At 35.8% G+C, this 27137-nt stretch overlaps 1 protein-coding gene across 5 annotated transcripts in view; it reads left to right on the forward strand.

The window, feature by feature from the left end:
• The first annotated feature begins 14538 nt into the window (after positions 1-14538).
• Positions 14539-27137, forward strand: part of LOC120423398 (excitatory amino acid transporter 3) — a 28569-nt gene continuing 15970 nt past the window's right edge. For 2 of the 5 annotated variants that reach the window (XR_008211972.1, XM_039587192.2), the window contains exons 1-2: positions 14539-14674; positions 15134-15389. The gene's annotated coding sequence lies outside the window, so the exon portion shown is untranslated. The other 3 variants (XM_039587195.2, XM_039587194.2, XM_039587193.2) reach the window with 3 other exon arrangements.

A 27137-nucleotide genomic window follows, 5' to 3' on the forward strand; every position in this document is an offset into this window, starting at 1 on the left:
CGGCTGTACTGTTTATTGTTGATCAGTTGAGAAATATCCCTTAAGGAATTGTAAAACTTGTTAACAAGGCTTTTCCAATATCAGAAGCATAATTTACTCGTGCTAAAAATGTGTTAGGCCAACGCCAACTACCAAATCCTGCTAAGATCAAAATCTTTCTCAACCCTGAAGGACCTGACGACGACGTTGAAGAAACACCGTAAACCGGAAAAATCCGCGGAGATGAGGATCAACAAAATCATCATCAGGTGAGTTGATTAATTTGAACCTTTTATGTAGTCGACTCTCTAGTTGTTGATCTTCGATGGTTTCTTCAGTCCCTTCTAACTGCATACTTCGATGCTCTTCTTTCCTCGATATTCTTTTTACCCCGATGAATTCCTTCCTCGATGGTTTCTTGGATTTCATTTGCTTTAAAAAGGCTCTCCGGTTATATTTTTATTTCTTCCTCACGGAATATTCAAAGGAGAGTTTGTCATTTATTTGATTTTCTTTGCTGGACATTGACATGATTCTCTTCTATAACTGGGAATCGGAAAAATATTTTAAATCGTGTCTTCATTTTGCATCGTTCTGTAAACTGATCCTTCTCTTTCTCGATAGTCTTTTCGATATTGAGAATTTAAGTAAAAACACGGACAAAAATTAACGGTGCGACATAAAATTTGAAAAATATTTGCAACGGCCTTACTTTAGTCATCAAAATCGAGCTCTGCGACCCCATTTAAGCATTTTAGGAGCAGCCGGGGTTAAATCCCATTTAAAATTCAAAGTCAATGCGCAACCAATGAAGCTCATATTTGGGATTCGGGCTCAGTACACCTAGGGGATCATGCCCTGAAATGCCAGTAAAGTTGACCCGTTTTGTTACAAAATCCTATTTGCCTATTACTATCGAAATATTTTTTTATTCATCCCCTAAAGCAGGGGTGCTCAAAGTTTTTGAAAGCCGTGCCATATTTGCACAAAATATAATATTAAAATTTAAATACGTTATTGTATTTTAGACGTATTTTTACTTATAAATGTTAAATAGATAGTTTTTTTTTATAATAGAAAACAAAAAATGTCAGTTTTCCTTCAGATTTGTTGATTTTACTGGTATTGTAAAAAAGAGTATTTTGTTGAATGAACTTGTGTTTTCATATAAATTTTGATGTTTATTTTGTTTTGAAGATGATTACATGAAATCTGAACGGTTTATGCGACGGCGTAAATCTATCTTTAAATAAGGTGTAGGGTAGAGTAGCCATCAATGAGACACGGGGAACAATGATAAAATGGCTCTCACAGGTCGTAGTTTCAACCAATCAGGCTCATATTTGGGGGAAAGGTGTATCTACTGGATACGATACACGTCTGCTATAATAAATAGTGGCTTTGGTTATGGACGCTCCCTTGAAAAGTTATTCATAAATGTTTGATACTGGGGTGTAAAAGTAAATTATGGGCAAAAAATACTTTTTCGCGCGTAGGCTGCCATTCACAACAAAACTAATATTTCTTCAAATTTCTTTCGACGTTCCATAGGGATTGAGTTGGGCTACAATGTCCTTTCATTAGGTTTGACCAAAATTTAGAATATACCCAGAATCCAGGGCTGTCTCATTGTTCCCCACTCATTTTAGCCCATGGGTAACAATGAGACACTTTGATTTTTCTTCATTAAACATTTCAAAATCCATGTAAATCTTTTAAAACATGAATTGAAAGTGATTTTTGGCATATTTATAGAGTTTAAACTTCATTTAACCAAACATACAAGGTTATTTGGTATTAATATAGGGATTTTACAAAATTTAAATACTTTTTAGTATAACTTTGGTTAATTAAAGTTTCATGTTGGCAAAATTACTCTAAAATGTTCAAGGCAAGTCACCTGCAATAGAACAATACAAACACATGATGTTTTACTTGAAAAATGTTGATTTTCGTAGAGTGTCTCATTGTTCCCAATCTGTCTCATTGTTCCTGCCAAGTGCGTCTACAATGAGACAGTTGAACAACTCTGGCTGTAGATGTCGGATCGATCTCATATTTTGGTCAATATTAGAACACATTAAAAGAAACAAAATGCAACAAAAAGCGCATTAAAACACGCTGATAAAAAATTAAAAAAATCGTTGAAAGTTGAAAACCAAAAGTGTCTCATTGATGACTACCCTACCCTAACTCATGAAAAATCGTTGCTCTGGCCATCAAGGGGAATTTCAAATAAATTTTTTTTTTGAAAATATTATATACCCAGTACAGTTGATTTCCAAACATTATTTTCATAAAAAATAAGATTTGACCAAAAAAAAAAAAATTCAGCGAAAAAAAATCGATATAAAAATCGCTAAATCGATAACAAATATTTTCAGTTTTTGTGGAATTCCAATGTACCAGCACCGCAAAAAGTTTTTTTTCGGCCAAAAAAATCTTTCCAATACTTGGATATTTTTAAAACTAATGATTGCAAAACAACTGGGCATGTGTAAAATGCACTTTTAAGCACTTTTTTCATTCATATGTTGAGACCATGGCCTGTTATTTAAATTTTCATATTTTTTTATGTTTTCGCCCATTTTGGTCAGAGCCGGGGGACATAAACTTAAAAAATATTTGCAACGGCCTTAATGTTTGCTTTATTTACAGTTTTCTATCGAAGACAAATTTTAAAGTTTCATAAACATTTCCAAAAATGTTTGATGAAAATTTTGACGATATTTACTAGTTTCACTCACATTGAAATGTGTGCAATTGTTTCAATTAGAAAGATTTTTGAACAAAATATTTGTGTCGTAAAATGGAGATAAAAATTTGGATAAATCTTTATTTTTATGTGAGGGGCACAAACCGTTCAAAATTAATTTTCATTTTGAAAAACAATAACTAACTTTATAAATCGTCAACGGGCCAAATTACATGATCATTCAAAATGGGTCCGCGGGCCACACTTTGGTCACCCCTGCCCTAAAGTACTGTCCACAAAGTAATTTATAAGAAGACAACAACTTCCTTCGTTGCCGTGCACCCTTAAAAATGTATTTGGGTAATTCTCCGCCAACTCACACAGCAGTTGCCCCGACCCCTCTTCGATTTGCGTGAAACTTTGTCCTAAGGGGTAACTTTTGTCTCTGATCACGAATCCGAAGTCCGTTTTTTGATATCTCGTGACGGAGGGGCGGTACGACCCCTTCCATTTTTGAACATGCGAAAAAAGAGGTGTTTTTCAATAATTTGCAGCTTGAAACGATGATGAGATAGACATTTGGTGTCAAAGGGACTTTTATGTAAAATTAGACGCCCGGTTTGATGGCGTACTCAGAATTTCGAAAAAAAATGTATTTTTCATCGAAAAAAACACTACAAATTTTTTAAAAATTCTCCCATTTTCCGTTACTTGACAGTAAAAATTTTTGGAACATGTCATTTTATGGGAAATTTAATGTACTTCTCGAATCTACATTGTCCCAGAAGGGTCATTTTTTCATTTAGAACAAAATTTTTCATTTTAAAATTTCGTGTTTTTTCTAACTTTGCAAGGTTATTTTTTAGAGTGTAACAATGTTCTACAAAGTTGTAGAGCAGACAATTACAAAAATTTTGATATATAGACATAAGGGGTTTGCTTATATACATCACGAGTACGCCATTAAATCGGGCGTCTAATTTTACATAAAAGTCCCTTTGACACCAAATTTCTATCTCATCACCGTTTCAGACTGCAAATTATTGGGGACCATCCACAAACCACGTGGACACTTTTTTGGAAATCTCAACCCCCCCCCCCCCTCATCGTGGACAATTTCCATACAAATAAAATCTTTTTTGTATGGAGCGTGGACAACCGCCAAACCCCCCCCCCCCCCTAAGGTGTCCACGTGGTTTATGGATGGTCCCTTGAAAAACGCCTCTTTTTTCGCATGTTCAAAAATGGAAGGGGTCGTACCGCCCCTCCGTCACGAGATATCAAAAAACGGACCTCGGATTCATGATCAGGGACAAAAGTTACCCCTTAGGACAAAGTTTCACGCAAATCGAAGAGGGGTCGGGGCAACTTTTCCCGATTTCGTGTGAGTTGGTAGAGAATTACCCATTTTTTAAATATTTTATCACAGCCATTTTGGTCGCTATCATGGATTTAAACATTCAAAATCACTTTAGAGTAGTTTAGAAGTCAATAAAAAATAAGACAACGAAATTTTTCATGTGATTCGATTATCCGAAGAGAAATCGCCAAGGCCTTTGGATAATCGAGTCTGGACTTTAATAAGAATTATAGGACTGTAATGATTGATTAAGAGGTTACATACATGTAGAAAATCACAACATTTCAGATTATAGAAAATTATCTCAATCCACTTAAAAGATGATGTCTAGATTTAATTTTCAAAAAGGTCCTATCTGCATAGGAAACTCTTAACTCACAGGTTGTTTTGAAAATTTACTCTTGATTTTCAATTGCTTCTTTTTCATGAAAGTTACTTCACAAAAAAATTGTTCTTGGTGGCACGTCAGTTCGTCAGTGGTTTAGTTTTGTATTTTCAATCAAATAGGGCATTTTCAGCCATTTTGCAAATTTTGAATTTTCGGACCACAATTTGGAAAAACATAAATCTCCACGCAAAAAAAAAAAATATATATTTTAATAAAATTATAGATATTTGCCAAAGTTCGGTAGTTGCATTACTGTATCAATGTAAGGGACCATCCACAAACCACGTGGACACTTTTTTGGCACTTCTCAACCCCCCCCCCCCCATCGTGGACAATTTCCATACAAATAAAATCTTTTTTGTATGGAGCGTGGACAATCGCCGAACCCCCCCCCCCCCCCTAAGTTGTCCACGTGGTTTATGGATGGTCCCTAAAAAGCATGTTGTAATCCTGTTTGCTTAAAAATATTGATGCTTACAATTGAAATTTAGCATTTCACAACTTGGAATTAAATTTGTACCAGCCCAAGAATGGATTTACGAATATGTAAAAAATAGTATTTTGGTTCGACTAGATTAAAATGTCAAATGAATAGTTTATACTTCCACGCATCAAATGAATTTAAAACGATCAAAACGAATTACTGTTTTTTTTAATTATATAAGAAAAGTTTAAAAAGATATCATAGTAAAATATTGATTCTATAAAAGATTTTGGAAATTGCAAAATACGAATATTTGTACATTTTTTAGGGACCATCCATAAACCACGTGGACAATTTAGAGGGGGTATGGCGATTGTCCACGATCCATACAAAAAAGTTTTTTTTTTGTATGGACAATTGTCCACGAGGAAGGAAGGGGGAGGGGGGGTATGGACAAGTGTCCACGTGGTTTATGGATGGTCCCTTACCTCAAATGCTCAAACATCCAGTTTGTACATTTTGTAACTTTTGATCCCCGGGGCTTAGAGAGTTAGTCCAAAAGACTTTTCGTCATGTCTCGGCGAGATCTTTCGAATTTGGATTAAAATTGGCATGACACCAAAAATAATAATTTTCACTCACGTTGTAATTTATTTGGTAAATGAATAGTTCGGCTCAAAATAAGTACTATCTTATTATACCTAATAAACCGGTATGGTTTCGATATCATACGAGACATTTTTCGAGAAAATGTCGACAATTTCGTAACGTTGCTGGAATTTGTCAATATTTCAATTGTTAACGATAGGCGTGACAGTGAGATTTCTTATGGGGGAAAATTAGAATTAGAAAAAAGGAAAATAAAATATTGGCAATGAAACTAAAAAAACCACCCTTGAACTGGCGGTGCGCATGCTTCCATCAATAATTTCTAGACGATGAAACAAGTTCAGTCAATTTGCAGATTTACACGACTGGAAAGTCAACATACTGCTGGGATGCAACAATTTTGGCGGTCAGCAAAATTAAATCCAGAAATTGGACACATCTAATTGACGGTGTCAGAGCGCATCAATTTCAATACCACATCTCGAGTGAATATTTGGCAAGGATTTCAAATCTGCTATTAATATCTGAAACTTTTTTTTTTGCTATTTATCCAGCATCACTTTTTGAAAGTAATGTCATGCCACTGATGACAAAGGATTTCTCCCCACGACAATGTTTCGACTTTGAGTTCAATCTCCTGCCGCCGGAAATTCCATTATAATTTTAAAAAGGGCCTCTTGAACTACTTTGCGTCACAGTGCGGTCCGATAGAATCGTCATATTTTTTTTTGCGCGCAATTACGCACGTGTCGTCGTGTTACTGAAAAGGTTTGAAAAGGGAACCCTTCCTGCCAATATACATATGCTAACTGCTACGCACTTTCCCTCAACTCTTTGTGTTTTGAGCGCTTCGCCATTATGCAGTTAGATCGTTATTTGACATCATTTGTACACTGGTCGGTACGGTTGGATAATTTATGACATTATGGAATTGCACCTTCTCTGGATGGGGCGGAATCGGACGTGTTCATCAGTAGGTTCTCGTCCCCTTTCCCCCACTTGAACCCGGGGCCACATTAGCTGAAATTGAAGCTCCCGCGAGGCGCATAAATTTCAAACTGTCACACACGAAATATGAACCCAGGTTGAGGACGCTTCTCCATCAGTCCCATCAGCAGTGGGGTCAGGAAAGTGGAGAGCAAAAAAAAAACCTTGTCTAAATTGAAACCTATCAAAACGAAAACCGGATAGGATTAATTCAGTCACACCATGGGAGCAAGCTGGCCGCTGACTGGCCGGCCAGTGATAACTTGAGCTGTGCCAGCAGTTGTGTGAAATTTTGGTTTGAAAATGATAACTTTTTTTTCTTTTAATTTAAAACATTTCCTACAGATGTTAAACAAATATTATTTCTCATTTGTACACCCACAGGAAAAAAAATGTTTCAAGATCTGTCATACTTGATTTGCTACAAAACATGTTGCCTTTGAGCTATATATTTCCTTTGGGTGTAGCAAAAGAATATATTATTTTTCATGTTTACACAGAAAAAATGGGAATATTCATCAGGGAATTTTGACAGATTTTGTGTCAAAAAAATGTGCAATATTACACTAGAAACTGGAGCACTTTCATCCATTACTGGTAATTTTTCATCAGGTTCACACTTTCACACATTTTTTATGTAAAGTTACTCAAAAAAGAGGTAATGTTCAACCAATCAAATTTTCAACATTCCAAAATTCTACTTTTTGCCTTTCTTACTAAAGATAGGAATAGGTTTTACTTTATGGCTGGGCATCATTTTCATCTTCGTAAATATGACGATTCAGCATGAATTTTTATCGGAAAAATCGCTAAAAAATCACACTGCATCGATTTTCGACGCTTCGTCGCCAAGTCGACAAGTTGTCAAGTTGAGCTTCGAATACTGGCGCGAGAATGCTGGCGCATATATTTTGTGGCTCGAGATATATGCATTTGTAGTAGCTTGTCTACCGATGTTTCCTACAACATGTAAGATATCGTAGCTTTTCGGTTTGTTGTGCCCTGTCCGTTTTTGCATAACTGTCCAATGTTTATGCAATAACTTTTGTGACATTTATCCTGCTTAAATCAAATTGTTTCCCATGTGCTCCTAAAATAGCCTAAAAGAAGACTTCATTTTTCGTGATTTCGTAAGTTTATTTAAGTCCCTGCACTATGCGGTACACGCGGTTCACTTGTACCTCGGTTTTGCTTTGATGTTTTGTTTCGTGTCTGGCACTTACCCGTGACATGAACACAGTGAACCACCTTGGCACACTAGAAATTGGGGAATTACCATCAGTTTCTGATAAATTTTCATCAGGTTCACACTTTTACACATTTTTGTTAATGTAAAGTTACTTAAAAAAGAGGTAATATTCAATCAACCAAATTTTCAACATTCCAAAATTCCACTTTTTTTCTGTGTAGTGTATTTTTTCCATATTTCTTTCCTTTCGTTTTTCTCGACTCGACATATGGGACATTTATGTTAACACGGGCAGTCATAAGTTTTGAAGAATATTTTTGAGTCTGGTAGAAACTAAACCTTTTTGTATAACAAAAAATAAAGAAAAGCAGTATGTTATGTTTCTATACAGTAAAAATACAAAGTGAAATAGATTATATCTCGCAAGCTTTATAAGAAAGTCTCACACTTTTGATTAATACCGATTGGAACTGGAACCAACGGGTGCGTTCCGCGCTTCATTTGAATACTTGAAAGCAATTAAGGCATCCTCGCCATCCGTGCTTAGCGCTAAATTACCACTTCATTGTGGCGCAGAGATGCGATATCAGCGATAACCAGATGGACAAATTGACAGAAGAATTGAAACACTAGTCATATTAATTAACACACATGGTCAATTAATGCATTTGTAAAGTCCCGGGTGCCTGGAACGGGTTGGAATTTGATCGTGCTATTAATTTACTCACCGTTTTGGCTTAATTTTGTGTGCCCGATGTGATGAAATGAAGAGTGATGTGCGGGAGGGAGAATGCGTGGACATCCTACTAGGGTAAGCGATACTGTTTTGGTCTTGTTCAAATAATTACAACTTTTATGAATAAAAAAAACTTCAAAAATTCTTAACTGGTGCTGAATTAGTGCTAGTTTTGCTCTAGGTAAAATGCACGTACGGCACTACACAAAAAAAGAGCCGAACGATGAAGGGTTTCAATTTCGCCATCATTGTTTTGACCACTTCAAACAGAAACAGAACTGAATGAACCGTATACACACACAATAGGAAAAGGGGGATCATGTTGATCATCCACACACCCCAGCCCAGCCCAGCTCGGCGATGAGTTTTCACATCCGCCCATTTAAATCAATTTATTTCTAAATTCCATAACCGACCATGGCTCAATTACAACGCGCGCTTCTGTTCACAGTTTTTATTTTAGGTTTGGTGAGAGGTGAAACATATCCAATAAAAGTAATGGCCGTGTCATGGTAACTTTTGATGTTGGGGGTTATTTTTTTCTCTGCAACTTGTGGAGGCGAAATTTTTCATTGGGTTGATGGATTTTATGAGTTTTAAAGAGTGTTCCACGCGTATGGAATTCTGAAATTATAGATCAATTAAAACTTTATTGACACTCTAATCAAAAACAGTTGGTCTCCATTTTGGTTAATAAGTAACATTTTCAGATGATAAAATGTACTAGATACATTCCGGCGTTGCAACGTCACGAACTTTTTCATTGTTTTTCGTAATATATTTCGTATGATATCAAAACCATTGAGTAGTTCTCTACGATTTCTCAATATTTTTTTCGCCATCATATTTTTATATTTATCAACCTTTTCTTAACTATAATTAACTAACTTTTCAAACTTAGAAAAATATATGAAAACTCTCTCTCATCTCTCATATCAGTACATTGAACACTTCTCGACAACGGTCAGTATGATTCTTTACCATTCCGTACGTATTTAATTTCTTCAATTTGCGGAAAAATCTCAAACCTATCAAAGCCACCCCGTTTTACGGTACAAAATCTGGTTGAGGAGAGTGTCACCTGATTAGCTTGCAATTTTCCACTGACGAAATCTCGGAATTCAAATGTGCCAAATTTTCATTGGACAAAAATAAAACTTTTGTGATCTTTCAATAAGAATATTTAAAAGATATACAGTCCAGACTCGATTATCCGAAGGCCTTGGCAAAATTTCACCTCGGATAATCGAATCAAGAATTTTTTTTTCGTTGTCTTATTTTTGATTGTTTGGTATGACCCTCGGACTACTCTAAAGTGATTTAGAATTTTAAAATCCAAGATGGCGGCCAAAATCGCGATGATGAAATATTGAAACAATGGCAATCAACCATTCAAATTTGACTAAATGGGATCGTTTAACTCGAGTTTGATGTTTAAAGTAAGAAAATAAAAAAAATAAGAATAAAAATTTGTTGGTTCCTGATTTGATTATCCTAAGTCCCATACAAACCTTCGGATTTCAGATAATCGAAACTTCGGACAATCGAGGCTTCGGATAATCGAGTCTGGACTGTAGTTTTTTCCATTTTGCCTTCCTCACCTTACTGAGGAAAGGCTATAAAATCACTCGAAAACTGAACTTCTCAATTAGACCTCCTAGACCCACCTTCATATACATGACCTATCGACTCAGAATCAAATTCTGAGCAAATGTCTGTGTGTGTGGTGGGATGTTGATCAAAAAATTGTCACTCGATTATCTCAACATTGGCTTAACCGATTTTGTCCGTTTTGGCGTCATTCGATCCGTCTTGGGGTCCCATAAGTCGGTATTAAAAATTATGCAGTTTAGTTAAGTACTTCAAAAGTTATGCTAAAAAAACGATTTTAACAAAAGTCCGGAAGATTGTAAAAAGGGTGGTTTTTGTAAGAAAACCCGGCATGTTATACATTTTTAGAAAGGTATTTAAAAGACCTTTCCAACGCGTCCAAGACATTGAAGATCTGACAACCCTATCAAAAGTTATTACCACTTAAGTGTTATTTATGTACTTTTTGGAAGCCGGATCTCAGATATCATGATGAAAACGTTGTCCGGATCTATCATGCGACCTATCGTTGAACAGGTAATCAAAAGACCTTTCCAACGCGTCCAAAACATTGAAAATCTGACAACCCTATCAAAAGTTATAAGCACTTAAGTGATATTTATGCACTTTTTGGAGGGCGGTTCTCAGATATTTTGATGAAAACGATGTCCGGATCTATCATACGACCTGTCGTTGGATAGGTAATCGAAAGACCTTTCCAATGCATTCAAAACATAAAAGATCTGCCAACCCTATCAAAAGTTATAAGCACTTAAGTGTTATTTATACACTTTTTGGAGGCCAGATCTCAGGTATTTTGATGAAAACGTTGTCCAAATATATCATGCGACCTATCTTTGGATAGATAATTAATAAGCCTTTCCAACGGGCACAAATTGAATTGCAGATTTGACTACGCTATCATAAGTTGTAAGCACATAAGTGCCCTGAAATAATAATGAGATGAATAATTAGTCAAATTGATAGAACACTTAAAGGTCCGCCCTATTTTGGATAGCATTACCTTTTAAATGTGAGGAAGGCACCAACCACCTAAGGGTGGATTAAGTAATGTTTTTTCTGTAGTTTGGAAATTAAATTAGAAATTTTTTGAATTTGTCGATATTTTTGCCTTCCTCACGTTACTGAGGAAAGGCTATAAAATCACTCGAAAAATGAACTTCTCAATTAGACCTCCTAGACTCACTTTCATGTATACCTATCGACTCAGAATCAAATTCTGAGCAAATGTCTGTGTGTGTGGTGAGATGTTGATCAAAAAAATGTCACTCGATTATCTCGACATTGGCTGAACCGATTTTATTCGTTTTGGCGTCATTCGATCCGTCTTGGGGTCCCATAAGTCGCTATTGAAAATCATGCAGTTTAGTTAAGTGCTTCAAAAGTTATGCTTAAAAAACGATTTTTAAAAAAGTCCGGAAGATTGTAAAAAGGGTGGTTTTTGTAAGAAAACCCGTCATGCTATACATTTTCAGAGAGGTATTTAAAAGGCCTTTCCAACGCGTCCAAGACATTGAAGATTTGAGAACCCTATCAAAAGTTATAAGCACTCAAGTGTTATTTACGCACTTTTTTTTAGGCCGGATCTCATATATGTTGATGAAAATGCTGTCCGGATCTTTCATGCGACCTATCGTTGGATAGGTATTCAAAAGAGCTTTCCAACGCGTCCAAAATATTGAAGATCTGACAACCCTATCAAAAGTTATATGCAATTAAGTGTTATTTACGCACTTTTTGCATTTTGGACAGCACCCTTTAAATGTGAGGAAGGCGCCGACCACCTAATGGTGGATTAAGTAACGTTTTTTCAAAGTGAAACTTGTTTAAAAAATATATTTTTATTGCGGCATTTAAAAAAAAATATGTCGCTTGAAAATCGGCTCGTTTAATTTAGTTAGTTTTATTACCTTGATTTTTTTTAATAAAAAAGATAGAGGAAATGTTAAATGAACAAAAAACAAAATAAAAAGAATGTTATTATTTTTATGAAAAATAATCAAATTAAGTTATGCGTTGCTAAAATGCTCAACCAAACCACAATGAAATTTTCCAGCATCTAACTCAAAATCGATCAAAATGCATATGGGACATTTATGCAAAAAGGGGCAGTACGGACCGTTTTTTGCGAGTTGTATTTGGTTTTGCGAATACAGCCTCGATTTTCGAAAATTTCGATTATCTAAATTTTCGATTATCCGAAGTTCGATTATCCGACGGTTTGTGTTGGACTTCGGATAGTCAAATTCATAGACAAGAAATGTTTCGTGTTAGTTTTTCTTTTATTAGTTTTATCATCTGTGATACAAATCAAATTTAAATTGTTGATTGACAATATTTCATCACCGCCATTTGGCTCGGCATCTTGGATTCAAATGTTCTAAATTTTATAGAGTACCGTAATCTGGGGTGAATCGGGACTACAGTCTGGATAGGGACAGCAGTTTTAAGAGCACTTAAAGCTTTTAAATTTGGAAATAGATGTACATATTTTGTTGGCCTAAATCTGCTCTAACCGAAACCAACCAGAAAAATCAAAATATTGTGCTCGAACATGGTTAAAACTGCTGTCCCAATTCGCCCCATGTGTCCCGATTGACCCCAGTTTACGGTAGTTCATGACTCATTCTTGAGCTCAAAAACCAACAATGAGACAAAAAAAAATATTTTTCGTAATTCAAATATTAAATGATTCACACTAATATTTTTTACCGAATTCGGTAGTTTAAGATAAAGTTTAAATAGGACCATCTGTCAAAGTGAACAAATTGTTACCGAATTCGGAAGTTTTCAGTTTCGCTTCGAATAATCGAACACACTTAGAATTTTTCACCGAATTCGGTAAAGTTTATCGAACTTTCAACTGCTTTCAACTGTTCAGCAGTTCAAAGTTCGGTAAACTTTACCGAATTCGGTGAAAAAATCTAAGTGTGTTCGATTATTCGAAGTGAAATTTTTCCGAGGCCTTAGGTTAATCGAGTCTAGACGGTATTTAGATATTTTGAAAACCAATGAATGCAAAACAGCTGGACTGGTGTAAATGTCATTTGAAAACAACTTTTTTTTTATCTAAATTTCAAAACTATGGGTTGGTAATTTTAATTTGTATATTTTAAACATAAAAGAAAGCTCGTTTTTATCTTTCATGATACATTATTGAATACATAATTTTTTTAAGTCTAAATCAAAATACTTTCTATACCGATTAATACTTTACTGCCCATGTTCGCATAAATGTCCCATATGCAAAAACAGCAAGCTGAGAAAAACGCATTTGAAGTTTGTCCCACACATAAGGCTACGTGTTAAATTTTCGTGAAAAAACTGGATTTCCTCCTGATTTCTAGAACAAAGTACTGGATGTTATAGGCTTTTCTGAAAGAGCACACGATTTTGAACCAAACTGCATCATTAACTCAAAAACGATCAAAATGCATATGGGACATTTATGCGATCATGGGCAGTTCAGAAGTAACATATTCTTTTTTTTTTGGAAAAAAAATCGTCCAGCGCCACGTTTTTTTTTCTCACACGTTTCCATCCACGCATTGTTCGCATCTGCTCTGTTCTGCTCACCATTTTCGCGCGCCATGAATGGTTCGGATGGTAGCAGGCCGAGCCGAAGGTCCATATCAGAGAATTCCCATCTGAAACATGCTCTGGATGGGACTTGGGACCTGAAACAGACGGAATGTCGTCGACGAAAGCGAAATTTTTAATTCCTTCTGAATTGGGATGTAAAGGTAGATGATGCACTCAAACAGACAAATATACACGCTTTCATTGTTTGCGGATTTTCCTTTCCTCTGCACTCAATGAATGTTCTCGACGCAAATTCATTGACAGGGGTGAGCGTGTAATGTTACTAGCTCACGAATTTGCATGATAAGTGGAACAATGAGAAGATTTCTACTGTAAGTTCATACGTTTACAAAAAGCAAAAATCATTAAAATGTCGAAAAATACTATTTTTTAGAATCTCCAACCAGTCGGGTCACCCTACACGAAGCATCGCGAACTATAAACTGTAAACGTTCTCACTTTTTATTGCTCTCTTTTCTCCTTACATCATCAACTTAAACCAAGTTGCAAATTCCGCGTGTTTCGTACAAACTGTAAACCGTACCGTTGACAATAACCGATGACGATGATGAAGACTCTTTACTCTCCCAAGCTTACGTTTCTCTCCATTTTTTCTGTTGCTCGCCTCCTGGACCATTTGTGTAAACCAGAGCAAATCGAAGGATGCCGTGGCGCGAGGCTGCATCTGCTCTCTGTGCTGGTGTGCACTGTTGCAAAGTTTGCGAATTTGGTAAAAGTAGGCGTTTGTTTGGCGCGAACTCTGCGTAAAGATCTTCATGGCATGCTTGTCATCGCGAACTACTTTGATTAAGGACTAGCTTTTAGCGGTGGTGTTCCGCGCGCACTTTCAAGAGAGTAAAGTTACATGCTGTAGCATGTAATATTACCGCTGTACTTTTTCACTGTTGCTCGCGGATACGCTACGCTCTCGCTCAATTTGGTGTGCGTGTTCTGCTCACAGTGTCTCTCTTCTGTAGTCGCTTGACCGACGGCGCGCGCGAATCTTGCTCTAGCGGCCTGTAGTCCATTGAAAACCTTTTAGTTTATATTTAATCGCTGTCGTGGCAAGAGTGAGTCGTCCGGGAGTTTGCTGGATCGCCGCCGCCGTCAACAGGTTGTGGTGCTGAACTGGTGCTGTGTTCACAGAGACGGATACTGTACCACGTCCATCGGCTAGAGACCGTTCGCGGTGCAGATCATCGCGGCGATCAGCCTCTTCTGGATCTTGTGTTTGGTGCCGGCTGTTCTGGCTACAAGCTTGTGACCGCAATTCCGCGCGCCCGCGAGACACAGTGTGTGACAGAATTTCACTCCTGAAATCGTTAAAAATAACTCGAAAATAGCGTTGTTGAAGTCGCCAGACAGAATAAAAAAAAAGTTTGTGTTGGATATTGTGTTGTGTGTCAAGCCGCGACGACTTCTTCTCAAGGCACGATCGTCAGGAGCGTGATTCTACTCTATGTGGCTGGGGATCGCCGACCGAAACGCTTCAAACGGCGCTTTGTTGTGGTGTTTTGTATTGTGTGTTTTTAATTCTATTAGGTTTTTATTTATTTATTACTTCAACCATTAGGGAGAGAGTGCGCGTCTATAGAGTGGGAGAAAGTGTGCTAATGTAATCACCAAAGTATTCAAATCAGTGAAGAAAAGAGGAAGATTAACCCAGATTCGCCCTACTAGCCTGTGGGCAACGAAGAATCTGCAACTTCATCTCGACGAAGCAGGCAGGGAGTTGGTCGCGATCGCAGTGATCTGTGACCTGTAACGAGCATCAGTAGCAGCGAGTTGTTCTAGCAAGGCCAACTGCGATCCGCCGTCGATTAATTCATGTAAGTTTCGATCCGGTGAACCATTCTTCAAGAAAGCTCGGTCGAGCGTAAGAGATTGTGGCAGAGGGACCGTTACTGCAAAATCGTGCAAGTTTTTGTTGAGTGGCTTGGGATTGAATGGGTTGCGGCGTGTCGGCTATCATTCTTATCGGTGATTTGTTTGATTTGGGTGCAGTGTGCCGGGTTTGATATCAACAACTTTTAATTGATGTTTTTTCTGTGGGTCAATCAGTCAGTGGGGAAACAAGATTGAAACTTATGATATTGATAGGAGCGGTTCTGGTTGTTTCTAGATTATTCTGCGGTGAAGTTTCAGTTCACTTTATGTTTTTAAATTCAAAAGATCGACTACCGTCATCAGGGGTGGCATTGGGTCTGGGGAGTGAGATTGTTTCATACATATTTCAGCAATTTTGTATGACTGAAGACGATATTTTAGAATTTGGAAAAAATCAGAAGCATCATTATCAAAACTGCGTAAATTTATTATTTTAGCATCATTCTCAAAACTAATAAGACGATCTGAAAACTGATATGAAAAGATATGAAAAAAGTGTTTTAAAATGCATTAATAACATAAATTTTGAATAATATTTGCAACGGCCTGCAAAAAAAACTTTAAATTACATTCGAATAAACGCAATTTTCTGCAACTAGTTTCTCATTTGAATTATTGGGATTCATTTGGAAATCATTTGGTGGTTATAAATACTATGCAAAGTACGATTCCGCAATGAAATCGTTTTTTTTTATTTTCGAAAAAGATGCGTTTTATACTCAATTAAATAAAAATAGTTTTTTTGTCGTCTTATTTAATCTTCAAGTCATATTTTAGGGCTGCGACTCCGATTAATTTAATTTTCACTGGTTGATTGCCGGTTACAACAGTAAATGATTTTTTTAAATAAATTTATTTAAATTACAAAAATAATATCTAATATTTAATTATGACAAAAAAAAATGATTTAGGGCTGGTGATTTTTCAAGGCAAAACAAATCTTGGTATTCCAAGTACAACACATTGAATTTTCACGAAATCTGCTTAAAATAAATGCAAAAAGAAAGTTTTTGAGAATTTTTAGTGTACAGGAAAAATACTGAAAAAGTTGGCAGTAGTTCAAGTTACAAAATATAAACCTTGACACAAAATATTCATTGTAAGAAAATTAATCCAATTTTGTGATATTTTACAGAATTTTCATCTGCTGGTTTTAAAATTCAGCGGTCCTTATTTTATTTTATTTTGACCTTAGAAATTTTATTTGCTAAAATATTTACAAAACGAAGCACATCCAAAACAAGATTCACCAAAATTACAAACAATAAAATAAGTGGCATAAAATTGTTTGTTGTTATATTCTGCAGCAAAATGAAAATGTAAGTATTTCAAAGTTCAATTTACAGCAGTATTTAAATATTTGTTATGCCGTTTAACATTATCTTTGTATTTTTACAAAAATCTTCAAAAGTTTAATGAAATTAGAAGTGCAATCAAATGAAAATACTTCAAAAAGCATTTACTCAATCAATTCTAGCACGTTTGGACTCGTGAAAGGTATTCCAAATGCCTGTGATTTTAATGTACAATGTTTTTTACGGTTATAAATTATAGTTTTTATGATTGCAAAACAACAACTTAAATGTTCAAATGGTTTCATGAAAGTTGAATTTTTGAACTTTTTTCAACTTGTCAAAAAAAAAGATAAATTCACTAGTTTTTTCAATGAAAATTTAAATTCTCAGCATTTTTTTTGCTCTCGGATTTTCTGGAAAATGTGGAAGATTGGGGGTCTTAACTTGAAATCAAATTTGCATTGGCCTTATGTTTTTTTTGTTTTGAAAAAAAAAATTAAGAGCACGAAGCTCTTCTTAACATGATTTAACCACGGACGAACGGACATGACACGGCGTTTCAAAATGTGAAGCAGGTTTTCTTTTACTTCTTCTTGGCAAAAACCTGCGCAAGCGAGATCGCTTATGTCAAAACCTTCGTGCCACGTGGTTTAAAACGTAAACAAAGCCAGCTGATGATGCACACTCATGGGCATTTTTTGAAATGGTCGTATGAATTTATATTAAAATACCATTTCTATAAATTTGTCTGCAATTTTAGTGTCCATGATAAATTACATAGAATCATAAAGACAAATTTAATGCCATACTAATGCTACATGTTTTAAATAATAATTTCATAATACATTTTGAGAAATCATGCTTAATCGCGCGATGCTACTTCGACAACTTGAGTATAGATGGCGCAAGTGACAGTTTGCTTCAGAAATTTAAAGAAATTTGTTCCTGGTGTCATGTAGTTCGTCCGTGATTTTACTCCATTCTTAAATCCACTCAACGTTTCTCAGAAAATATAGATCCTCATCATTATAAAATTAATTTGGCTTCAAAACATGACCCCCTTTCAATTAATAAAATTAGTCTACCATAAAATTAAAAGTTAAAACATAAAACGATACATTTCTCATCGAAAATCCGCGCTGTCAGCTGACAAGTGCCGCTCGTAAAGCACAATTCCCAGAAGACTAGAAAAACATTAACCCTCAACCGGGGCGGCTTGACATCTCCGCGTGTGGGTCGTAAAGATTCAATTCGTGAACAAGCAATTAAACAAACGGCCAAATGACACTACTCCCGGCTGGTCGGTCGCGGAATCGGTTAGGCAAATAGAAAAGAGATGGCCCATTGAATCACCATCAGCTTTGAAAAGTAATTGCACAGCACTTCAAAGCCCTCTCTTCAATTTTAATTTGAACAAAAAATGAAGAAGCATCTCCGTGCATAAGTTGATATTTTCTTAAAATAAGCAAAATATTTCAATTTTCAAATTGTAGACTCGACTTGAAATTTTTATCTCAACCGTTTCAGCTTCATTTGTCATCACGTGAAATGTTTATTTAATTTGTCCCTGCTTGCATTGTGTCCGCGCTTAGGTAAATCATAACCGTTTCCTGCGAGTTCCCGGCCGGCCGACTTAGCTTAGCTTAGCTTAACTCACTCACTTCTGCAGCAACTTTTAACTCGTTGATCATCTCGTCATGACGCACACGTTTCTCATTGGACAAAAGTGGGGTTTTTTCCCCTCCCGAAAACGGTATTATTCTGGCACAATTGATCATAAATAAGATTATCTTGAATGCGAGGAGAAACTCACTTAAGGTGAAGTTCGCCGCTCTCCAGATGGATAAACAATTGCACGTATTATTTATCTTTGCGGTTGTTAGAAACTTCTCGAAACGGATTCCTCTTCTTCTGAAAGATAATCGTTTTTGAAGATTTTTAAACAATATTTCTCCAAACCACTGAAAAAAATAAAATTTTAAATATTTAAATCTGAAGCAAAAGGAGGCAAAGGGTTACTCCCCATAATCCAACAGGTGGTCCATTCATAAGCAGCGGAAAGTTCCACTCAGAGAGCAATTTGGTAGGAAGAGAGGGTAACTAAAGTCGCCAGCCAAAATAAAAAAAAAATCCCTGATGTTCGCGCCAAAACGTGAATTGACTCTGTAATATGAGACTTTTGAACCAACATGTCGTCTCCTCCTCTTCCCATGATTCCATCCCAACCCAACTTTTCCGCCACCACCACCTTTCGCAAATCAATTTATTCTCGCTGATTTGCATAGGAATTTGATTAAATCCTATCGGCTCGGTCGAATCACGTGATTGTCGCGGTGGATTGTCAATGAGCGAATATTTCCGTCTCTATGAATGGAAAAGCCGTCGTCACGCATCATTAATTTTCAACGTATAATGAACGATTCATTCGAGAGTGCGATCTGTAACGAAGATTTCAATGAGCGACAATTAATCAGATTTGAGACAATCGTGAATCGAATGGCATTGATGGTATGTGACAACTTTTTTCAGTGCGTGAAAATACTGCCCGATTTGTGCTACCAAGAATTTTCTGGCGAAGAATTCCTTGCATTCGCAATTTCAACAATATATTTCGAGAAAGTGGAGTAACTCAATATCGTTGCTTTGGCTGCATGAATGAATAGCTGCGTTTAAGCAATGATCTCAATTCGTTTTCGCGGATTTGAAAATGATGGATGTTTGCTTTATTGTGCTGAATTGGTTCAATTATAAATGTGCATTTTGCTTACTCACTACAGTTGCGTACTGAATTACTCAATTAAGGACAATGTTTGTCCTTTTAATCAAACGATTTCTTGAAAAATACAGTCCTGACTCGACTTCTCAAAGTTCTCAAAAAAATCTAACTAAAAGTGATGTTCCGATTTTCAATGTTAAAAAATTAAACATTCGTGAAATTTTCCGATCTTTACGAAAACAATATTTTCAATTATTTTGAATCAAGACTAACATTTCAAAACGGCCAACCATTCAATATTGCGCCCTTTTGAAATGTTAGTCTTGATTAAAGGATCGAAAAATTTCACGAAAGTTCATTTTTTAACATTGAAAATCGGACCATTCGTTGCTGAGACATCGACATTCGAAAATTAGCAATTCTCTACAAAATCGGTATTTTTTCAATTTTAATTTTTTGTATTTTTTAATCCGACTGAAACTGTTTTGGTGCCTTCGGTATGCCCAAAGAAGCCATTTTGCATCATTAGTTTGTCCTTATAATTGTTCATACAAATTTGGCTGCTGTCTTTTTTTTTATTTACAAAAATGATGTATGAAAATTCAAAATCTGTATCTTTTGCAGAATTTTTTGGTCGATTTGGTGTCTTGGGCAAAGTTGTAGGTATGGATAAGAACTACACTAAGAAAAAATATACGCGGTGAAAAAAGTGGTGATATTTAATTTTAATTTTGTCAGTAAAACTTGATTTGCAAAAAACACCATGTTTATTTTTTTCTGATATGTTTTAGGGGACATCAAATGCCAACATTTTAAAAATTTCTAGAACGGGCAAAACATCTTTGACTGAGTTATAAATATTTCCATGGCAATATCTTAGCAACTAGGTGTCGTATCAACAAAGTTAAAAAAAAAGCAAAATATAGAGAATTTATTCAGCTATTCAAAAAAAACTTACTCAAAAATGGCTATAAGTGGAAAACGGTGCACTTCATCAAAATTTCACTGAAGAACTTTTTGATTGCGAAATTGATTTTACATCGAAAAATGAAGTTGAAATTAGACAAGACAAGACTAACATATGAAAAAGGCGTTATATTGAATGTTTGGTCTTTTTGAAATATTAGTCTTGATTTAAAATTTTTGAAAATATTTTTTTCGAAAAGATCAGAAAATTTCACGAATGTTTCATATTTTAACATTGAAAATCGGACCATTAGTTGCTGAGATATCGACATTAGAAAATGGTGGGTTGTTTGGGTGGGACTTAGAAAACATCAATTTTCTTGTTTTTAAACCATTGCAAGGCAATATCTCAGCAAATAAGGGTCGTATCAACAAAGTCCGAAAAAGCAAAATATAGAGAATTTTCTCAGCTTTTCAAAAATATTTCTTTTCAAAAGTGGGCAAACATGGGCACTATTTTAAAAAAAATCAATAACTGCGACTATTTTTAAAAAAAAAGTTATATAAAAATGGCTATAACTTGAAAACAGTGCACTTTATCAAAATATCACTAAAGTACTTTTTGATTGCAAATTCAATTTTACATCAAAAAATGATATTGAAAAATTTTTGCGACCGATATTTCGATTTTTTGAAAATAATTGTATTGATTCAAAAAATCATGACTCGGTCAAAGATTTTTTGCCCATTCTGGAAATTTCTGAAAAGTTGACATTTGATGTCCTCTAAAACATATCAAAAAATAAAAAAAATGAAAAATAGTGTTTTTTTTTGCAAATCAAGTTTTAGCGACAAAAAGTTAAATCACCAAAAAAATTTTTACCGTGTATAATTTTTTTCAGTGTAGTCCATATCCATACCTACAACTTTGCCGAAGACACCAAATCGATAAAAAACTCCTTCAAAAGATACGGATTTTTGAATTTTCACGTATCATTTTTGTATGGACAGCTGCCAAATTTGTATGGAAAATTATATGGACAAACTAATGATGCAAAATGGCTTCTTTGGGAATACCGAAGGCACCAAAAAAGTTTCAGCCGGATTAAAATATACAATAATAAAAATTAATGAAAAAAGACCGATTCCGTAGAGAACTGCTCTATGGCTCAAAATTTTGCGGGTTTTTGTCCCCTAGGAGAACAGCTTCTAACTCCATCGAGCCTCTAATGTTGCCATATCACCACTTTGACGTTCAATTACAGCTCATAAAAAGCGTGTTCAACTTAAATCGAGTGATAAATAGTTTAATAGGAAGTGAGCAATCAAGTTTCTATCAACAGTTTTGCAAAATAAGTTGTTTAAATAGTGAAAATCAGCAAATTAGATGGAGTTAGAACGCATGATAATTTCCCCTCTTTTGGGAAATCGATTTTTTTGTTAAAAAAGTTTATTAAAAAATCGGCTAATTTTTAAGAGACGTAAAAGCAATCATGCACCATATCCATTTTATTTATTTATTTATTTCTAGATATCTTACAAAGAGCCGCAACCCCTGCTCCTATCCGCCCCCTCCAAGTATCAAATTAAACCAACCATAAAGTGTGTAACTACACCAGACCCAATCTCAATAAATATAAATAATTGATTGGTCAGTCATGATTCTGTCATATATCTCACTCATCATCATCAAAGCACAATAATCACGTCATTCTCACATTGTGTGGTTTATTATCGTTTTGCGTCGGGTATGGTAATTTTTGCTCGAACACTTCAGGAAAATTACAAATTATTTTTTCGATTGGATTTACATATTTGCGATTGCACTTCAGTGTGAATTATTTTGCATTCATCGAACCGCACAGGGTCAACTTAGTTGTCAATTTGTGAAATAGTTTAGAGAAAACACCTGGATTTTTTTTTAAATTTTGGAAACAGAAAAAATCTAAAATTTGCAAATGAAAAAATCAAGAACTCAATCAAGATGCAACCCTGTTGATAAACCAGCAAATCGTCCTTGTATGCAAAATAAATCCGCCTACTGTGGTGGTGGTGGCACTACCGCCCAAGTGGAATGAAAATCTAAAATGTGTAAGCAGCTAACAGTAGGAGGCGTGGAGTACGTCGAGGTGGACCCACTTGTTGCTATGTTTACACAGTACTTGACACGGTGCACGCGATGCAACGGACATAAACGTCCCATGCGCCCATCAACTGTGCGCGCGATTTTAATCGGTTATGGCGGTGGACGGGGTTTGAAGATCGCCCTATTTATAGTAGTACTAATTGGAGAACGAAGTTATCGCGGAAATCTGCAATTTTCATCGTGTAAATGCCAAAAGGTTATGCATTCGGCACGATTCACAGCTCTGCGTAGTGGATTAACGATTCCAGTGAAATACACTCCGTCGCCCGTCGTGACAAGTGACTATTTGAGGAAGAATATTATTACTATTAAATCGCCGGATTCGCCGCTCCGCAAATGGAAACGATTCCAGCAGTTCCATTTTTAGAACCGCACAGTTGCAACGCAACGAGAATCACATCCGCAAACCGGTTCAGCCAATAAATCATATTTGAAGGTAATTGACGCCCACCTGAATCGAGAGTGAACGCCAACTAGCAAGGATGCAACAATTTCTCACCGGAGCGCACTATCAGGGCAACCCTGCAATGCTAGTCGTGAAACGCGCGGTCAACGGTTGCTTAGATCGTAAAGTTGACCGCTAGCACATGTTTCCGGCGGCGCAGAACAAAAATAAACTACTTTTTGTTGTTTTCTAAGTTTGTGGATGCAAAGTGTTCAAATATTTTGATGGACAGCTACTTTTCTTTCATAATAAACACATATTTCAAACACATATTGTGAAGCTGTTTTTGTCTTTAAAATTTCCGTCAAAGTTGTCTTATTATTATCCAATTTGAACAATCACTATATTGTTCTTTCCTGGTGTGCATTTCACGTTACCAAACACCTCAAAATAAACTTATTCTGCTGTTTGGATTTAACTGCCACCCTAACTCATCTTCAATTCATGTTCTGAGAAAACTCGGCAGCGATAAAAGTGTTAATGGATGTGTGTTTGTCAAACAGAAAGAGCTCTTGACCATAAACAATATCTGTAGGAAAATCAAGAGAAAAATATTTTGTCCGCTTCATCATTTAAATTTTTAGTGTAGAAAAAATCTAAATTTAACCAAAACTGTTTTATTTCCAATTACAAAAAATATTTTGTCTACCAAAACTGTGTGACATGCTCCCAATTCCAAGCTGACACCCCAACGGGGTGTGTTTTAGAAGAGGGCCGCGCGCGCAGTTTGCTTTGATGATGAACACACGTACTTTGCGTGACTTCGTGTGGAACGGCGCTAAAACGTGGCCGGTAGGCTCAAATCACTATAATGAGATGACACGATTGCCATCGTTTAGGTGCGAGGTGTTGATTGGATGATTGGTGTGCAAGCGATATGTGGTCGTTATGCAAATTGTTCTGTTTTAAGAACTTCGGAGATAAAGGTTATGCAAAAAGATACAGAGAAATCAATTATATTTTCAATATTCTGTCAAAAAAAAAAAGAATGGAGTAATTCTCCCAAGGGAGAATTTTCGACAAATTGTATAATTGTGTGTTTTTTTTTATTTGGGTGAAACTTGTGTGTACCTTTCCTATGAGTATGACCAAAGAAGACATTTTGCATCATTAGTTTGTCCGTAAAAGTCTCCATCAGGGTCCCATTGAGGTTTTTTAAGAAACCAAAAAAATCTTCGGCATGTGTACATGTGGAACAGTGAACATAGAAAGATAATGCTCTTGCTTGCAATCACGAAATAAAAGAAGAGAACCCACAAGCTATAGTGACGGTCGCTATACCCTCTGATATATTGGTGCAGGATATCATCAGATGATAGTTTTTTTCTATCATTCATTTGGTGGTGCTGCAAAGGCATACAAAAAAGCTAATAAATTTTCAAAAATCTGTATCTTGACAACGGATTTTACAATCAGCTGGATTTAGTTTTCAGCAAAGTTGTAGATATTGCTTAAGACTTCTAAGAAAAACATAATTACACTCTAAAAAAATACATTTTTTTTAATAAGCCTTATTCAAAAAAAATTGTATTGATTAAAATAAAATTTTCGAAAAATCTAATTTTTTGATATGCTTTAAATGACAAAAAGAGGCATCCCTAGAGCTATGATAAAAGTTTTTTGGGTTTTATCATCAATTAGGAGTCTTCATCAAAGTTGCTTAGTTGCATGTTGCATTTTTTAAATTAACCTTTTGCCTTTCTTACAAAAGAAACGTTTAAGGTTTGCTTTTTAAAAAAACGCTTTTTTCAGAAATCTTAAAAAAAATCGTGTCCGGCGGGGAATCGTCCCAGAAAAAAAATCCTATTACTAATTTGAAGGTTATGATGCGCTCTTTCGATTGAATTTTGGCCCGAAACCCGGAACTCAAAGCCTGATTTTTGAGAGCTCTTTTTCTGAAATACTTGGGCGATGTCTGTATCCGCTCTTAAAAATTTGTGTCTTCCAGCACTGGAAAACCGCTCGTAAAACCCACAATTTTTATATTTCAGATCTGTAGCCTTGGGGTCGGAGACGAACATTTTATTTTTCGATTCACAATTTTCGACCAGTAAATGTGGTCAAAGCCATTTTTATAGGTATTTTTTGGACTATTTTACAGATAACACCGTCAAATTAAAAGAATTCAGTTTCAAACAAAAAGCCATTCGAAAACATGCGCCATAAACTGCTTGGGCCCAAAATTTGAAGCTTTTATAAAATTTATTTCCAGAGATATAGCCATATTAGTGCTCGAAAGATCGACAAGTCGTCAAGTCGAAGCATAAACGCCAGCACATTTACGCTTGCGCGTTTTACGCTGCGCGTGAAAGTGTTCTTTCTGGCTTCTCATAATAGATCGACAAAGTGCAATATCGATACATATTTTTTAAAGTTAATCATAGACTAACATTAAAGACTGAGTACCCTTTATTTTTTATATTTTTTTTTTCTAATAATGTCAATCAATTCTAGTAGGCCGCGGGTAATCGGCTCCCCTCCCACTAACATTTACACACAAGATCCTCTGTAATTATTAAGCCAAATTTAATTACAAAAGTCGACTCGGTCCTAACCAGGTCCCATTACCGAAAAGGACCTAATAAAAATAATTTTATGAAAAAAAAAATAATAATTAAATGTAATTATCTTGCGTCCCATAATGTACCTGAAAATCTGAAATTAAAAAAATTGTAATCGAGGTTTAGTCTAAAAAGATTCGAAGCTTCAAATCAAATTCTCAGTGGGTGGTAACATTATGTTTCTGAAAAAATAATTTCACCTCTGGTGATATTAAATCGGTTTTTACTAAACATATTGTACGGTCAGTTCCTTACGGGACTTTGTTGACAAACAAACGGAGCACGTGGTTGCATGATGGTGGCATCGAGCCAGTATTAGGGGTGATCATGTGGTTTGAAATTAAACTTTTTTCATGAAACATAATACTTTTTCAACTGAACAACACTTTTGTAGTTCGCGAGATATTGATATTTATTTACCTTCTTCGCAGCAATCCAATGCCGTAATTTCAATAAGTTTATATTACGTCGGCGGTTAAATATGACAGAGAGTGGAAATGAACTGTTTCAGTTTATACGTCTGAGAGCATTATGCTCTCGTAAATATAAATATCCTCTCAGAAAAATTCAGACATTTTTGCTCTCAGCCCTCTAGTGTGCGTATTTAATTTGAAATTCAAATACATTTTTTAAGTTTTCATCAAACTCAACTACAATTTACATAAAGACGGACTGATTAAACTGCTAATTTGAATTTATATTTCGAACCAGCACATGTAAACCTCAAACGTGTGCAAATTGATAGATAATCGAATATAATCGATTGCAGAGTAGGCTGCGGTTTTCAATTATGGATTCAATCGTGTGGTTTTCTTTTTTCTCCACAAACACATAAAATTGGTGAAAAAGAGTGGTTTTCAGAGTAATTGACTTTAATTTTTTATTTTTTTTTTCCATAATTTGCTGTATTTTTGAAAAAATGTTTTTATTGTAAAATTGCATAAATAATTCCAAACCTACAGTCTCCGACTGCACCAGCTGAGCTATGATCAACAGGTGCTAAAATTTGTATTATTTTTCATCGCCGTCGTCGTACACAAGACGAAAACGACCGTATTACGAGAGCGCGTCTAGTCAACTAAACTGTGCTGTGTAAAATGATATATTTACTAGCCCTCTAACCACCGCCGCCGTCAGCGTTGAGCTTGATGAATGAGTTGTTTTACTCTTGGCATCAGTTAAAACGAAACAAAAACACACATTTTCATACCGCACACATGTTGCCCCTAAATGAGACTGTGAAAAATCGTCCCTTTTCAAATGTGCTGCAAGCACGTGAAATCCATGCGGTGGAAAATTGCACTTGTCGCTAAAAATAGAGCCGTGGGGTGGAACCACAATCCGGAGGACAATTTTCCTGCGTGGGCGTTTCGTCTGAGGGCGGGGGTGGCGATTAGTGTCGGGGGGTTTTCAAAATTTTGGGTTTTGTTCTGGCACAAGAAAAAAATCGCCATGTTCCCAATTCATCAGGAAGATTTACGCCCGACGAAGTTGGCGGTGAGCTGCGAGAGGCACCTGATTAGTTGCTGATTTTTCATGACATGCTGCCCGGCCTAATATTTCCGCGCCAAATTACCTCCCGCGGCCAACTGCGATGAAAAATGCACAACAGATTGTCGGG

This window comes from Culex pipiens, chromosome 2, assembly GCF_016801865.2.
Source record: "Culex pipiens pallens isolate TS chromosome 2, TS_CPP_V2, whole genome shotgun sequence".
Taxonomy (NCBI): Eukaryota; Metazoa; Arthropoda; class Insecta; order Diptera; family Culicidae; genus Culex; species Culex pipiens.